Source organism: Lissotriton vulgaris, chromosome 4_1 (genome assembly GCF_964263255.1).
Source record: "Lissotriton vulgaris chromosome 4_1, aLisVul1.2, whole genome shotgun sequence".
NCBI classification, from domain to species: Eukaryota; Metazoa; Chordata; class Amphibia; order Caudata; family Salamandridae; genus Lissotriton; species Lissotriton vulgaris.
In genome coordinates, this window is record NC_141691.1 from 1,992,031,470 (window position 1) to 1,992,049,266 (window position 17,797).

At 45.7% G+C, this 17,797-nt stretch overlaps 1 protein-coding gene across 1 annotated transcript in view; it reads left to right on the forward strand.

Moving 5' to 3' along the window:
- Nucleotides 1-17,797, forward strand: part of ZC3H3 (zinc finger CCCH-type containing 3) — a 1,776,692-nt gene that overhangs the window by 1,474,125 nt on the left and 284,770 nt on the right. The gene's annotated exons all lie outside the window — the stretch shown is intronic.

A 17,797-nucleotide genomic window follows, 5' to 3' on the forward strand; every position in this document is an offset into this window, starting at 1 on the left:
TGCTTTTCAGCTGTATGGGTCTACAGCTGAAGTGAGCTGTAATTCACATGTGTCTAACTGAAGATTTGTGGGAAGTTGGCATTTGAATTTCTGTCATTGAGGTGCTGACCCTCTCACTTTCCGGTGTGCACTTGTGCTAAATGTTTTTCAAGACACTTCATACATATATGGAGGCAGACTAAATTAGCACGTGATACTTGTATTCATTGATCAGTGAACTAATTTGGGTCAATAAATGAGTTCAAGGCATTTTTCTTAGGTGGCAAATAAACAGAAAAGTAGATCTCTCTCCAGTGGATGAGTAACACAATGTATAAAAAAGAAACACTGGATTTACATTTTAGTTTCACCAGAAATTAAATGATCAGTTTCAAAGCATTTTCCTTCATTAAAGCTCATTTTAATTGAGCCTCAAATCTGAGACCACCTTGAAAAAACTAGTTCAAGATGAGGGGCATATAAAAACATTAGTAAGTTTGGTTTAAAAGAATACTGTTGCTCCGCACTTAGCTAAAACATTGGCTAAAAACATAGTGCACATGACAAATTGAGCTATTTTGGTTCACTCGTGGTCAAGTTGTCAGGATATGGGGGGGTCGAAAAAGTTCATGTTTGAAAACTACTGCTCTTAACAGAAGTTAATGTAGTGAACTGATGTACCCAAGTACATGCGTTCAAGAAATAATCTATTTTTAATGTTCGTATTTTTACAGGACCTTTGCTGTATCATGTAGTGGAATCTTTTCAAAGCTCAGCTTGTGCTTTTGCTGTAAGAGCCAAGCCAGGTCCCTGCCTCGAAATCCATTTTCATTCCTTTGCTTGCCCAACTTTCGAGATAATATAAGTATAGCAGGACAGCAGCATGGCACTGTTACCTGGGGCAAAGATTATAATTTAGCGCGAACGCGACCTGAAAAGTTTTGGAGCGCTTTACATGAGCATTAGTTATGATTCAATTGCGGACAGGGTTTTCAGAGTGAGGGAAATACTGGGCGCACTGCTGCTATAAATGCACAGAGGGTGTTGGTGATGATGTGTTGTCAATAGGTGCAATCAGGTGAGGGGATAAAGCCCTATAACCCCTCCACGATCGTGTGTTGGAAGACACACTAGACAAGGTAATCACAAAACCTGTTGCACACTACATATAAGGGTACAGAAAATGGATGTCTCAATGGACATATTAAGAGTTCATATTTCCACCGTAGAAAAAAGGACAACCAATGGTTCGGCTCCTCTTTTAATGTTTTTGAATGGCCAGCCGACACGTGTTTCGTCACAAGGGAATGCAATAATTCCACGACTCCTCAGGGCTGGGGAGGATACAAGATAACAAGATGGGGTACATGGTAACATTTACAATGTAAACAGTTTCTTGGAGATTGAATTCAGTGCAAGTGCTGAGTGATGAGTGAAAGTGAATGGTATGACAATGAGCAACAAAAAGTCATTTGTGCATCAACTTAACACCGTACCCTCAATCCAGTGTGGTTCTAGACGGGTGAGTAAGGGAATAGGATTGTGATTTCGAAAGTGGGTACGTATGCGGCATAGTATTTTATTGTTGAACAGTGGTTTTAACGTCGTGTTATAGTGACGCAAAAGGGAAAATGTGAAATCTCAAATGTGCACGTGTCTTGTGATAGGGTCCTTATGCTACACAGGCATTTATTGTTTCTTAGTGGTTTCACAGTTGTATTGTAGTGACGCTAAAGGAAAATTGTGAACCTTTTTTTAAATGTGCACATGTCCTGTGACCGAATCTTAGTACTAAATGGGCATAAAATGATATAAATATCAAGGTGCAAAAAGAAAATTTCTAATAAGTGATGTCCGTTATATCCAAAAGTTTCCCTTGGTATAATAGAAGACGTGCATCATACCTGAGATTAATGGGTAATGCACTGCAGGTCTGTAAGTTAGCCAAGAGAGAAGGAAAAAAGAGGGGAAAAGGAGGTAAAACTACGGGGTCTGGAAGGAGACAGGTAGATTAAAGACCCGATTGTAGGTCGTGTCTGGGATTCAGTGTCTCATGCAAAGTTAATAAGTATTGAGAGGGACCTCACCACTGTGCTGGTGATAATTCCGACCCGGCCCCGCTCGAGACCAGGTTGAGAAAATCCGAATCGTCGTTGGTATTGGTCCACTGTTAATCCTGTCCAGTGTATATGGCGAGGTACTAGAAATAGCGGGAAATGAAAAGTCAAGATTTAAAGAGTCGTAACCCATTGACGATTTCATAGGTGTAGTGCCCAATACATCCTGAGTTAAAGGGGGTTTGGTCTTCTCTCACCTTATAAACTGAGTATTATTTCAGTGGGTTGGTTACTCAAATGAGTGGTTTTTGAATGGTGATGGCGTCCACTTGGTGAATTACGGGGAATTCTGGAGGCTCCTCAGTAATGGATGCCCTTGTGGAGTAGACAAATTTGTCCGATGTCAGAGTATTGAGAGAAAAGGAAGGGGTGAGTTTTGAAAGAGGAGAGAAGAAAAGGGGAGAAAAAATAAAAGCTTAGCGTTAGATGCTCTCGTTGTTCATGATCGTAATTGTTCCTTTAAAACTGTAAAGGTTGTTCAATGACTCATAACCTTAGTGGTTCTCTACTAGGTATGGCTATGGATTTATTTAAAATAAAACCGAGTTTAAGAGAACTATCGTGTTTAGAGTTGTCTCATTTCTTACTCATGGTTAGGGGGAATTCGTTGCTTTAAACATGTAAAGATCGTTCAATATTTCGTGACCTTAGCGATTCTCTACTGGGTACAGTTGTTGTTTTTTTTATATAGAGTCGATCCGAGTTTAAGAAAACTATCGAGTTTGCCATTGTATTCTTTCTTACCCGTGGTTTAGGCGAAAAGCGACAGGAAGAGTGCTCCTGTAGACTGGTTCCGGGTGCGGACACGTTTTTTCCGACCCGGAAGTGGCTAAATAGCCCGAGAAAGGTCCCGAATCAGACAACTAGAACGTTGGTTGAGCTAAAATCGCAGGCAAGTTCCCTAACCACTGTGGTGGTAAAATAGTGAGGGTGTAGTTCACGAAGTAAAAAGTGAACAAGTAAAAAGTGAACCAGTTACATGCAAGAACAGAGTAACAAGGTCGAGGTGTAGTTCAAGTGCGTCATGCACATACCATGCAGAGAGCGAACACGGTCATGTCTATCATATGTAATTCTATAACAATGTAGGTCATCATATCCATTAAATGCATTTTCAAATCAAATGACAAATTTAAGCAAAGTTTCTCGATATTCTGATGCAAGTTAAAGAGTTTCGACTCTACCATTATAATTCATAGCATAATAAAACCATAATTTGTCCATTGTGTTTTGTACACTTTGTGGATGCATAACCATTATATGAGTGTTATAGATGTCGCAATAACATTACCCTATAAGGGTCATTTTATGGAAACCACTGTGGTTCTTCCAGAAAAACATTACCTCACGTATATCTCATTAAGAGTACATTGTAGAAGAAAGGAAAATTTTGTTAACATTTTCAAAATACATTAGTTCATCAAGGTTGTTGATTCACAATTACCTGGGATGATACGATTCCAATTGATGGTACATTCATTCATCAAAATATTGTTGAATAATAAGTATAGGGGCTGACAAGTATTATACTTGAACAAAGATGCATATATAAACAGTTGCGTGATTCATAATACTGAGGGAGAAAGCAGACAGTGTGTTTTGTTAGTCTCCTAAAAAATATTGCATCTCTTGGTCAAAATTTAAACCGTGTTCCACCGTACGTAGGCGGAGAATCCACATTGCTTCCAGACGTCTCAGTCTCAGTTCTCTGTTCCCACCCCGTATCCCTGGTGGTACTGTGTCGATCCCAAAGAAGGAAATTTGTTTGTCCATGCTCTGATCACAGCAAGCAGCCGCATGCAAGGCCACCGGGTATCTAGGGTCTTGTTTGTGAAGAGCTCTTATATGTTCAGCTATTCTTTCTTTAAGAGGGCGGATGGTGCTGCCTACATATATCTTTTTACATACACATTCTAGAATATATACTACAAAACGTGTGGTGCAATTAATGTTAGTCCTGATAACATATTTCTCTCCTTTAATATCATGGAATTTGAATGTTTTGTGTTTGACCCACCGGCACATAGAACAAAATCCATATTTGTAAAATCCTGTGTTGCGTGTCGTCAGCCAGGTGTCGGTTATGGTGCCTCGGGGAATTGTGGGACTTAGTCTGTTTTTAAGGGATGTGCCTCTTGTGAAAGTTATCTGCGGGTGTTCTCCTATGTATTCTTGAATGCTTTTGTCTGCTTTGAGAATATTCCAGTGTCTAGTAAAGCTCCTACGTAGTGATTGATGTTGGCTGTTGAAGTCAGTAATCATTCTAATTACAGTGGACTTCGTTTTTGTGTCTACATTCTTCTTCGTGAGTGTATCAACTCTTTTGATTTTTTTTATTCGGTTGGTTGCTCTATTTAGTAGGTCCTCTGGGTAGCCTCTTTTCTTGAAACGTACCTGCATTTCCCTCAGATTTTCATTAAAGTCTTTATCATTACTGCAATTTCTATGTGCTCTTAAAAATTCACCAAAGGGTATGGTGTTGATTTGGTGAGGTGAATGTGCACTGTGTGCATGTAGGATCGCATTACAGGCAGTACTCTTTCTAAAAAGTTTGCTGTGAAGTTTGTTATTGGAAACATAAATTTCCAAGTCCAGAAATTAAACTCTGTCTAAGCTGGCTTCGATGGTGAAACTCATGTCCCAGGTGTTTTGGTTTAAGTGTTCATGAATTTCATCAAGTGTTCGTGTGCCGGACCAGATTAATAGACAATCATCAATATATGTTCCCCAAAAAACTATGGAGTCTATAAACGTTGCACCTTTAGTGCCCCAAATCAAGTCATTTTCAAGTGCGGTTTAAATTTTGACCAAGAAATGCAATATTCTTTAGGAGACTAACAAAACACACTGTCTGCTTTCTCCCTCAGTATTAAGAATCACGCAACTGTTTATATATGCATCTTTGCTCAAGTATAATACTTGTCAGCCCCTATACTCATGATTCAACAATCTTTTGATGAAAGAATGTACCATCGATTGCAATTGTATCATCCCCGGTACTTGTGAATCAACAACCTTCATGAACGAATGTATTTTGAAAATATTAACAACATTTTCCTTTCTGCTACAATGTACTCTTAATGAGATATACGTGAGGTAATGTTTTTCTGGAAGAACCACAGTGGTTCCCATAAAATGACCCTTATAGGGTAATGTTATTGCGACATCTATAACACTCATATAATGGTTATGCATCCACAAAGTGTACAAAACACAATGGACAAATTATGGTTTTATTATGCTATGAATTATAATGGTAGTGTCGAAACTCTTTAACTTGCATCAGAATATCGAGAAACTTTGCTTAAATTTGTCATTTGATTTGAAAATGCATTTAATGCACGATTAGATATGATGACCTACATTGTTATAGAATTACATATGATAGACATGACCGTGTTCGCTCTCTGCATGGTATGTGCATGACGCACTTGAACTACACCTCGACCTTGTTACTCTGTTCTTGCATGTAACTGGTTCACTTTTTACTTGTTCACTTTTTACTTCGTGAACTACACCCTCACTATTTTACCACCACAATGGTTAGGGAACTAGCCTGCGATTTTAGCTCAACCAACGTTCTAGTCGTCTGATCCGGGACCTTTCTCAGGCTATTTAGCCACTTCCGGGTCGGAAAAAACGTGTCCGCACCCGGAACCAGTCTACAGGAGCACTCGTCCTGTCGCTTTTCGCCTAAACCACGGGTAAGAAATAATACAATGGCAAACTCGATAGTTTTCTTAAACTCGGATCGACTCTATATAAAAAAAACAACAACTGTACCCAGTAGAGAATCGCTAAGGTCACGAAATATTGAACAATCTTTACATGTTTAAAGCAACAAATTCCCCCTAACCATGAGTAAGAAATGAGACAACTCTAAACTCGATAGTTCTCTTAAACTCAGTTTTATTTTAAATAAATCCATAGCCATACCTAGTAGAGAACCACTAAGGTTATGAGTCATTGAACGACCTTTACAGTTTTAAAGGAACGATTACGATCATGACCAACGAGAGCATCTAACGCTAAGCTTTTATTTTTTCTCCCCTTTTCTTCTCTCCTCTTTCAAAACTCACCCCTTCCTTTTCTCTCTATACTCTGACATCGGACAAATTTGTCTACTCCACAAGGGCATCCATTACTGAGGAGCCTCCAGAATCCCTGTAATTCACTAAGTGGACGCCATCACCATTCAAAAACCACTCATTTGAGTAACCAACCCACTGAAATAATACTCAGTTTATAAAGTGAGACAAGACCAAACCCCCTTTAACTCAGGGCGTATTGGGCACTACACCTATGAAATCGTCAATGGGTTACAACTCTTTAAATCTTGACTTTTCATTTCCCGCTATTTCTAGTACCTCGCCATATACACTGGACAGGATTAACAGTGGACCAATACCAACGACGATTCGGATTTTCTCAACCTGGTCTCGAGCGGGGCCGGGTCGGAATTATCACCGGCACAGCGGTGAGGTCCCTCTCAATACTTATTAACTTTGCATGAGACACTGAATCCCAGACACGACCTACAATCGGGTCTTTAATCTACCTGTCTCCTTCCAGACCCCGTAGTTTTACCTCCTTTTCCCCTCTTTTTTCCTTCTCTCTTGGCTAACTTACAGACCTGCAGTGCATTGCCCATTAATCTCAGGTATGATGCACGTCTTCTATTATACCAAGGGAAACTTTTGGATATAACGGACATCACTTATTAGAAATTTTCTTTTTACACCTTGATATTTATATTATTTTATGCCCATTTAGTACTAAGATTCGGTCACAGGACATGTGCACATTTAAAAAAAGTTTCACAATTTTCCTTTAGCGTCACTACAATACAACTGTGAAACCACTAAGAAACAATAAATGCCTGTGTAGCATAAGGACCCTATCACAAGACACGTGCACATTTGAGATTTCACATTTTCCCTTTTGCGTCACTATAACACGACGTTAAAACCACTGTTGAACAATAAAATACTATGCCGCATACGTACCCACTTTCGAAATCACAATCCTATTCCCTTACTCACCCGTCTAGAACCACACTGGATTGAGGGTACGGTGTTAAGTTGATGCACAAATGACTTTTTGTTGCTCATTGTCCTACCATTCACTTTCACTCATCACTCTGCACTTGCACTGAATTCAATCTCCAAGAAACTGTTTACATTGTAAATGTTACCATGTACCCCATCTTGTTAGCTTGTATCCTCTCCAGCCCTGAGGAGTCGCGGAATTATTGCGTTCACTTGCGACGAAACACGTGTCGGCTGGCCATTCAAAAACATTAAAAGAGGAGCCGAACCATTGGTTGTCCTTTTTTCTACGGTGGAAATATGAACTTTTAATATGTCCATTGAGACATCCATTTTCTCTACTCTTGTATGTAGTGTGCAACAGGTTTTGTGATTATTATGAGCATCAGTTATGTTACACAGGACACATTCATTATTTGGTAGGCGCAGGAGATTAAGTGATTTGACCAGAATCACATGATGCTGAGCTGAGACTGGAACCCGGTTCTCCAGCTCCAAAGTAGGCAGCTCTAGCCGTAAGGCTTCATCCTCTCCCCTAAGAATAGGGGCAGGACAGGTGGCAGCTGCAGGAAAACCAATATTCTCTCATACCCGTTGATTAGGTATGTAAGGATACCACAGCTATAGCTTCCCGTAAACACAGAGTAAGTACATCTTAAGTATCAATAGTGCAAGCCTCTCTGCCTCACATAACAGGTACAGATGAGGCAGTGGTGTGATGCAAAGTGATGGCGCCCCCACGCAGAATGTGATGAGGGACCCCTGAGTCACCTATACCTTACAAATATTCTTTGACCTTGGCCTGTATGGGGGCCCCTGAAAGGTGAGGGAGGAGAATGATGGGGTAAGGGCCCTCTGCTCCGCAGGAGCTGCGGGGGTGGTAAAAACAGCATTCGTCATAGAAAAGGTACAGCTTGAATAGCAGCCAATGTATTCTTCACTGCCTAAGTTGTATCAAACGAAGTGCCAGGGCCCAAAATATTTCTTGGAAGTCCACTGCAGCTGACACCCCAGCTCCTGCCACAGCTGACAAATGCGAGTGACAGCAGTAACTATCTGCTAGTTTTTTATGTTTAAATTTTGTTTATTGTGCTGCAAATCCAGTTCTAAAAAACAAAGAAAACACTTTACACACTGGTTTGGCGTCAACATTCGGCCTACCCAGCGCTTATACAGCTTTTAATATAAAATCAAGTTATTGACATTAAAGAACAGACATAAGCAGTTAGGTGCATTTTCGGGACCATAACAGTTGTACCAAGTGCGGAGAAAAGAACTCCTGAAGACAGCTGGCGGCAGTGTGAAGGCGTACAATATCATTACTAGCCAGTTGTTATGCAGACCAGGTCCATTTAAGGCTTCATATTGGTGTCCCTTAAAGAGAACAACAATTAAACATTTTACCCCTATCCCCTCCGCCCCCCGAACTACCCACCCACCCCCCCTGTTCCAGGTCCAAATGCCGTCCACATGGGCACTATCGTCTAGTTGGATGACTCCTTTACATCGCTTTGCGACAGTCGCAGCAGGTGCAGATATCTAGGACAGGTCACTACCCTGAATTCCTTGGCTAAGAGCGTCAAGAAGGGCTGCCACAATTCTGGGTACTTGTCTCCCTCGCCTGTCGCAATGAGAGACAGCTTCTCCATTCCCAAGACGTTCCAAAGACGATGCAACCAGCCCTGAAAGGTGGGGATGTGTGTGGTGCGCCAATAAGTGAGAACATTCTGCATCCCAGAGCCCAGGGCTATGGCTATCATTCTACCTCGATGGGAGCGCAGTGGATAGGTAATGGGGTTGGGTGAGCCCAGTAGCACATACGCAGGGAATCTCGGAAGTGTTGTATCAAAGTGTGAGTCTACCTCGTCCAATACTTGTTTCCAATAACCCTGTAAGTGAGTACAGTCCCACAATAGGTGCGCCAGTGTACCTCTCTCTCTCCACAGCCACACCAACATAGTGCATCTCGCGCGCGATCCATCTCATTGAGCTTCTCTGGGGTGTAGTACCAATATGTGGCGATTTTCGTGAGGGTGTCTGTCAAGCCCATGTGGTGTGCGGAGTGACGGGCCCTGTAACAGATGCCTTCCCATTCTTTATTACTTAGTGTGCGTCCCAGGTCTCTTTCCCACCTCGCTCTCCCTGAATTGTGGACATGAGTGTATCTACCTAACAGCATGCGGTATATGTCTGATATTAATTTACGATCAGACTTTCTTGAGATCAGCCAAAATTCGTACTCACTGAGTCTGCTGTTTGCTCCGTCCCTAATACGTGCATGGAGTGCCCAGTGTCGCACCTGCAAATAGCGGAGGCGCTCCTCCTCGGGCATATCATATTCTCGTCGGAAGGCGTCAAAGGGCATAGCCCCTTCTGCTGCATACATGTGCGAAAGCACCCTACATCCGCCGGACCCCATCTTGCAAATGCCACTGTATCCATACCAGGACCAAAGTCTGGATTGTTCAGCAAGGGAGTCAGCGGGGATGGGAAGGATGTCAGCTCGTGTGCTACACCCACGAGGTCCCACACCTCCAGAGGCGTCCTCGTGATAAATGAAGCGTAGAGATTAGGGGGTCGATGTCGCCGCCGCAGGAAAGGAACCTCCTGTAATGTGCGGCCCGCCACTGCCTGGTCTTGAAAGAGCCAGTGCTTCTCGGATTCCCATTTGCTCCATTCCACCAACGTTCGCAGTTGCGCCGCTTGGTAGTACAACAACAAATCTGGTAGGCCCAGTCCCCCACTCTCAGGAGGCAGCATAGCCAAGCGAATCTTCATCCGTGGTCGACGCCCATCCCAGATAAATTGTGCTAATTCAGATTGAGTCTTCCGTATCCATCCCTCTGGGGGTTTCATAGGGATGGCTCGAAACACGTAAAGGACCTGTGGTAGGATTGTCATTTTGATAGCAGCCACCCTGCCTAGCCAAGATAGCGGAAGGTGTCTCCATCTGTCCAGTTCTGATCGGATCGTCTGCCGGAGTCGCGCATAATTGATGCGGACCGTGCCCTGTAGGGTGGCCGCCAGTTGAACACCTAAATAGGGGATAGCTTCCGAGGCCCACGGAAAGGGGAAGAGCCCCTGTAGGTGCGCCCTCGTAGGCGTCTCCAGGGAGAGGTCGAGTGCCACTGACTTGCTTAGATTAACCTTAAAGCCTGCCACCTCAGCGAAGGCATCTAGAATGGCCACACAGGCCGGAAGCGACTCTCTGGGAGAGGATAGCGTCAGCAGAACATCATCCTCATATAAACTTATGGTATGTTCGAAGGCTCCCATTTTGATTCCATGGACCTCGGGAGCGAGTCTCACTGCCAGTGCTAGGGGCTCCATGTAGAGGGCAAATAACAAGGGCGACAACGGGCATCCCTGTCTCGTGCCCCGCTCTATAGGGAAGCGGGGCGAGGAGCACCCATTGACACGGACCGTCGCTGATGGCCTCGAGTAGCAATTCAGGATCCAGGTGCGGAATCGGTCTCCCAATCTGGCCCTCACCTAGACCTGCTCCAAATATGGCCAGTGGACTCGATCAAACTCCTTTTCCGCGTCAATTGCAAGCATCATTTATTCCCCTTCCGTACACGTGGCTTTCTCAATTAGGTGTAACGCCCTCTTTGTGTTATCTACGGTTTGCCGTTCCGAAATGAATCCGGCTTGGTCCGGAACAATCAGTCTCGACATAAGCGGGGCAAGTCTTGCTGCAAGGATGCTTGTGTATAATTTCAGATCAATGTTAAGCAGCGAGATGGGTCGATATGCCTCGCACCTCGAGTGGTCCTTCCCTGGTTTGGGGATCACGGAGATTGTGGCGTCTAGTAGATCCTCCGAGATCGCGCCCAGCTCAGAGAGAGAATTAAAGAGAGTGCTAAGCAGCGGCACTACCCCGGAGCCTTTCCTAGCTTGAGCCTGGAAATGGCTGAGATAACCTTCTCGGGTCTGATGTTGCATTCCAGGGCCGCAGCCTGATCTGGTGTGAGGACCGGGAGTTGGGAAGAATCAAGGAAGGCTTCGCCCGCTGCATGGTCTAATGTTGACCCCGCATATTGGGAAGTATAGAAGTCGCAGAAAGCGGCTGCGATCTCACCATCCTCTGTCGCTAGGTACCCACCCGGTGTTTTGATTTCTTTCACCGTGTGACGCTGCCGCTTCTCTCTGAGCGCTCGTCCCAATAAGCGTCTGCACCTGTCCCCCCCCCCCCGTGTAGTACATGTGGCTCACCCTCAAAGCAGCGAATTCCGCCCTATCTTGGTCTAGTGCGCTTAACTGTTTCCTAACCACCGTTAGTTGCCTCCAGATCCTGGGGGCACACGTCCTTTGGTGCATGCCCTCCAGCTCCTTAACCTTTTGTGTCAGCTCGTCCCTTTTCTCTGCCCGCGCCCTATTCTCAGCCGAAGACAAAGCTATAAACTCTCTTCAAAGCACTGCCTTCAACGCTGTCCAGTGTGTCGCCGGGGAGGTGTCAGAGGTGTCGTTATGTAGCAGATAATCTTTTATCGCGCTTATTATTTTTTTCGGGTACCTCTTTGCGGTGTAATAGCGTGTCCCTGAGTCGCCAGCAACGGGAGGGTCGTTGCACCGGGGGGAAAAGGAAGGTCGCAGAAATAGGGGCATGATCAGAAAGAGACGCAAACCCTATATCCACAGTGGATGTCAGCGCCTGGAGGGAGGTAGAAGCCAAAAAGTAATCCAATCTGACGTATGTGCGGTGTGCGCTCGAGAAGTATGAGTATGCTCTAGTGCCTGGGTGGAAGCTGCGCCAGAGGTCTACCATGCCTAGTTCCTCAAGTCTTGTCAGACCCCCCTCGGATAAGGTCCCAGCCTGTGTAGTGCGCTGCGCCGACCTATCTAAAGTATTGTCTAATACAAGGTTGAGGTCTCCTCCTACAAGGATGTGTATCTTCGGAAGCCGCTACTACGCTGAGCGCTTCGTGAAGGAATTTCTCCTGACCCTCATTAGGGGCATACACTGAGCAGATCGTGAATTCAGACCCTCCCAAAGAGAAGTGGTAAGATAACAACCTCCCCTTTATCTCCGCTCCCTTCCGTAACACCCGCCCCTGAAACTTCTGCGCTACTAAGATCGCAACCCCAGCTTTCTTGTTCGGGCGGATGAGAAGAACTGGTGTGGGAAGTTACGCGCCCTCATCCTTGAGCAGTTCTTCTGCAATAGATGCGTTTCCTGTAGGAGACAAATGTCAGCCTGCGTGTGTTCAAGGCAAGATTGCACCGCTCTCCGTTTGACTGGGTTGTTGAGTCCTCTCACATTCAGTGAGAGGACGCGCAATTCAGTGAGGGCCATGTTGCACCCTCACCCCCTCCCGCTCCACATTCCCGGGGCCAACCCCTATTTATTTAATTATTTATTACCTTATATAGCGCCTGATTCAATTCCCGAAGGGGCTAAATCTATACCCCTCCCCAGCATGGCTCACCCACTCGTACGGATCGTGGCCTGACGCGACCTGCTTCAAAATACTGATAACTCGTGTCAGCCTTTCGTAGTGGACCCCCCAGGACCTGGAACTCCTCCCTCTCCCTCCCACAAAAATGTGCACCCCAATCTCTACCCTCTTTCTGACCCCAACACCCTTCCCACCCCCCACCCCTATCCCCTCGCCAAAATTCCTGAACTGTCAACTGGAAGACAAAAAGACAGAAAAATACACAATTGTCCATCATCTCTCATAGATGACTGGTCACCTGAAGTCCAGTCTCTCATTCATCCCTCCCTCCGTCGACCTCTAGAAGAGCACATGAGACCCCGGGTATTGCAGGTCTTCAATGGATCATCCGCCCGGCTGCTGTGAGGATAAGTCCGTGGATACTGCTTCCACCGCCGCCCTGCGACCACTTTCGATCTCAGTCTTCGGAGGCCTCTTGACGCGGCGCCGGTTCCGTTGTTGGCGCCATTGAGATGAGGATTCTCCCGCTCCTGCTTGACGAGATGGCTGCTCATCTTCCTCTTTCGGCAGATCTATACCCAGTACCTGACAGGCTTCCCTTAAGGAGCGGAGTTGATAGAGCTTGTTATTTAGTTTGAACACGATCCTGAACTGGTGCCCCCAGCTGTATGGTATAGCCTGCTGTTGGAGATAGCTCGTGACTGGTTTGAAGCAGCGGCGTTTCTGCAGTGTAAGTGCAGAGAGATCCTGGAAAAGTGTCGGAGAGTGACCGCGAAAGGAGATGGGATGCTTCTGCCTCGCTTTCTGAAGGATATCTTCCTTAGTGCAGAAATCCTGGACACACACCAGAATGTCTGCGGGGAAGGTCGACCCAGTTCGCTGGGGTCCAGCCCTATGTGCCCTGTCAATCAGGAGTGCCGAGTCTTCCGGCCGGCCCAGGATATGGTTGAAGAGCTCCCTGGTGAATTTGAAAAGGTCTTTATCTTCATCTGAGCGAGCCACTCCCCGAATGCGCACGTTATGTCGTCTGGAACGATTTTCTAGATTCTCTAAGTGTGTCTGCAGATCTACTTGTTGGTCATGTAGGCAAATTATTTCCTGTTGGAGCGCCTCTGTTTCAGTGTCGCGGTTGTCCTGTTTCGTCTCGAGCTCTGCCACCCGTTCTCCAACGACATCCAGATCCGATCGTACTGCTCGGATCTCATCCGCAAATTCTTTTTTGAGGGTGTGGATGTCCTCCCTCAATGACGTGAAGAGGGACTCGAGGAAGGCCTTTGTGATGGGTTCCGCGCCGTCCGTCTCCGGCGCGCCCCGCTTTGCGCCAGTCATCGCGGTGTCCTTAGCCGTCGTGGGCGATTGGGCTTTAGCGAACATTTCCTTCATTGTCCTGTCCTTACGGATCTTTGATCCCTGCGACATGGCAGTAACTCGGCAGCAGGCTCTCCTCCGGGAAAGTCACCAGATCCGGTGTCAGGGCGTACGAACACCCCGATAGTAATATGTGTAGGCTGCACCAGCTGCCAGACCGCGTGTCGGTGGCTGACTCACACCGCTCAACAAAATTACGCCCAACCAGGCCCTCGCCCTGGAGAATCGCTCTGGGGCCACACTTCCCTCCGCCGCGGGCCCCTACGACAGGACTCCCTCTGGTTCCAACGAGCTCTGTCCGCTCCGGGCGGGGACCGCGTTCCTTCTGGTAGTTACCACGGCCCGGTTCCCTCTCCTTCCCTGTGGCCGTGTCGTCGCCGGTTCCCTTAGGCGTGTCCGCTGCTCAACACTATGGGCACTAACGTGGCCCTCTCTGTGGCACCGGGCTCGGGCCCCTCGTCCTCGATCACCCCTTAGCAGTCCCCCCAGCAGGCCCGCAGCAGCAACAGACGTGGCTCCCGTCTGCTGCCTCACGCAACGCTCATGCGGGGGCCGGGCCCGCCGTGGACTCCCAAGGCTGTATTGATGGGCCTCAAGTCCCGGGGTCTCCGCCCCAATGTCTCTGGCGGGATCCCCTTTTGGCAAAACTCGACCCAGGACCCTGCTGTGTCTCACCGCCGGCTAGGCCTCATTGATCAGCGCGGATTCTCGCTCTCAACCGCCGCTCCCGCCTCTGCACGCCCGGAGCCCGGCGGGCTCCTCCACCAATCTCCACCCTCTTGCCCTGGCGGCGGGTCCGCAGAAGCAATCGGACTGTGGTGCCACCGATGCCTCACGCTGAAGTAGGCGTGGGTCAGACCCGCCGAGGACTCACCGGGTTAGGCGGAGGGCTGCGCCCGATCTCGGGCCTCCGGCTCGGCTGCTGCTTCTCCGAACGGTCGCTCCGCCCCCCCCAGCGCTGGCCGCGAACCCAGGCCGCGCCACAGGCAGATCGGGGGCCGGCGACACGGGCGTTCCCTGCGGGCCAGGAATGACCCTGCTAATCCTCTGCAGTATAGGGACACCGGGCAGGCTAATGGGGTCGCTAATAGGGGGCTCCGTGAGGCCGGAACCCGTGCTGAAGAAGGCCGACGGCGGGAGCTCCGAAGAGTGCGTCTTCCTACGCCGCCATCTTGGCCACGCCCCTCTGCTAGTTTTTTAGACAAAATACTAAACTGCCAATGAGGAATTGTGCAAAAAAAGGAACATAGCGTCACCTTGTGGTGTATAAATATGTGCTGGTATTTAGAAAAAGGTGGCACCGGCACAAATTAAGCACTGGCAGTACTTAATTTGTATAACAATAAGTGGCAAGGCCCTGACCAAGAGGCCACTGCAGCTTGCACCACCCATCGCCCCTGCCATCGCTGCCAAAACAACTAATGACCATCTCTCTCGCCTGCAAGTGCAACAGTTAAAATTATTCCAGGCCCCCAAAGCTAAAGGAATGGCTGGAGAGGCAGGTATTAGTCATTTTTAATGTTTATTGTATTCATTAACAATAGTTGTTTTGCTTGTCTCTAAATTAGATGAGCAGCGCCATCATAAGTGTGGTGTTGACAAATAAATGCCGAGCACCGGACACTGGTTCAAATTAAGCACGGCTGTTGCGTAAATAGAATAAATAAAATAAAATAAATTAAAAATAAATATCTTCTCCTGTGAAATCCCACACCTTCTCTTTCACTACCTTTTTCAATTCATCGGGTATCTTTTCTCGATCAAACACAGGAAACAACTTATTTTTTTCTGCCTCAATCATGAGCATGGTCATTTTATACAGGCTATCTTCATCTGAAGTGTGCAGTTCTATGCCATCTGGTGAACAGTATATGGCACAAAATGTCTTGTCCTAACAGATTTACAGGGCTACCATCACACACCACAAATCAATGCATGTCTTTGAAATTTCCAATTTCTACTTCAACTGGTTGTGTTAAGGAGGTTTTAATCTGTCTATTGGCTACACCTACAACTTGGATGCATTCTCCCGAGAGAGGAAGATTTTGAACTTCCACTGATCTAACAGTAGAACGGGTAGCACCAGTATCAACTAAGAAAGTTATTTCTACATCATTCACCTTTCCGTTCACAAATGGACCAGACTGATCTACCTCAAGAGTGGCTCCAAGCACACACTCTTCTCCCTCTCTCAGGCACCTTCAGAAACTTTCATCCGACTCACTCCCACCTTCCTACTGTAACCAATACTGTACTGGGGACTCACATTCACTCTAGGCGATCGGTTTACCTGCTCGCCTCCGCTGAATCCTGTCTCTGCACTGTATCTCTGCGAATTTACACTGTGTGGAAGTGGCAATTGTGGCACCTGACTTTGCTGAGTAACTATCTGCTGCTGTTGCGTTTGCTTTTGAATTACCTCATGCTGCACCTGTGGATTCAATTATGTATTTTCGGAATTAACTCTTGGTGGATACTTACACTCTTTTCTCCAATGCCCTATTCTGCCGCAATTATGACAAGTACACTTTTTCTTAGGCTCTTCTATATTTCCTACCAATTTTGTTTTGTTAAAATTTCCTTTAAATTTCCCTTGACTATCGGTATTTTTATTCTCCAAATGTGCTACTTGATGTTCTGTTACCTTTACTTGTGCCTACATAGCTTTATCCTTTAACTTCTTTTGTTTAGCTTCAATTTCATCATCCCTGTATTTAGCTTGTCTCAATACCTCATCCACTGTACTCGACTGCCATCCTATTAACCCCTTCCACGCTCATGACGAGCTGGGCTCGTCATGGTGTAGCCTCCTCGCACGCTCATGACGAGCCCAGCTCGTCATGTAACATGGGTTTTTTTAAATCTCAGCATACGGCCGTAATTACAATCACGCCCATGAGGTTAAACTATGCCTGATCATATCTCCAATTTCTGGTCTTAAACCATATACAAATCGATATTAAAAAATTACTCATGTCTTTTTCGCTCAGCTCCTCATATCCACTGTATTGTTTAAACACCAACAACAGTCTTTCATAAAATGCATGTACAGATTCTTTCGATTCCTGTATAGTTCTGTCTATTTTAACCCAATCTGTTTCTTTCGGTGGAATTTTATTCTTCAAAAACACTATTACTTGTTCGTACTTTCGCATAACTTCAGGTGACAGGCATCTGTCATTTTATCACAAGGGTATTCCTCTCTTGGCCAATTTACAGTTATTATGCACTCAGTCCACAGATTTGCTGGCACTACTATGTCAAATAATCCATCCAGATCAACCCACAGTACTTTTGAAACTTTCACAAATCGATCTACCTGTCGATACCATTCTACTGGTTTATCTCTTAATCTGGGGAAATCATTTGTAAAAGATAATATGTCCTGTCTACTCCAAGGAACATGTACATACCCTCCTCCAGGTATTTCTCTCATCGGGAACTCATTTGCAACTATTTCCTTTTCTCTCACAGGGAACGCTAATGTAGATTTATCACTGGTCTCTTCTTTCTTCTTTGCCCATTTTATTCTCCACTTATTCACATCTCCCCATCTCCTGAGCAGTACAAATAATTTTTTATCTGGGTTAACCTTCCAGCAGTATTCATATTTTCAATATCTTTTTCTGAAAAGTCTACTCTGTAGGATTTCTGCAATGTTTTATTCTTTGCGAATTCTACATCAATGTAAGTTCATCAACTTGGTACGTTTTTAATGTGTCTGTTCCAATTGTTCCAATAATTAATTGTTCCATATCGACTTTTAATATTGCCACATCTAATACTTTAGGTTCATGTTCTTTTAATTTCAAAGTTTTAAGCCAATCACTTAATTCTTGTTCCGATGGTCCTATAGGAGTCTGTGTTAAATCTATTTTCTCAATAT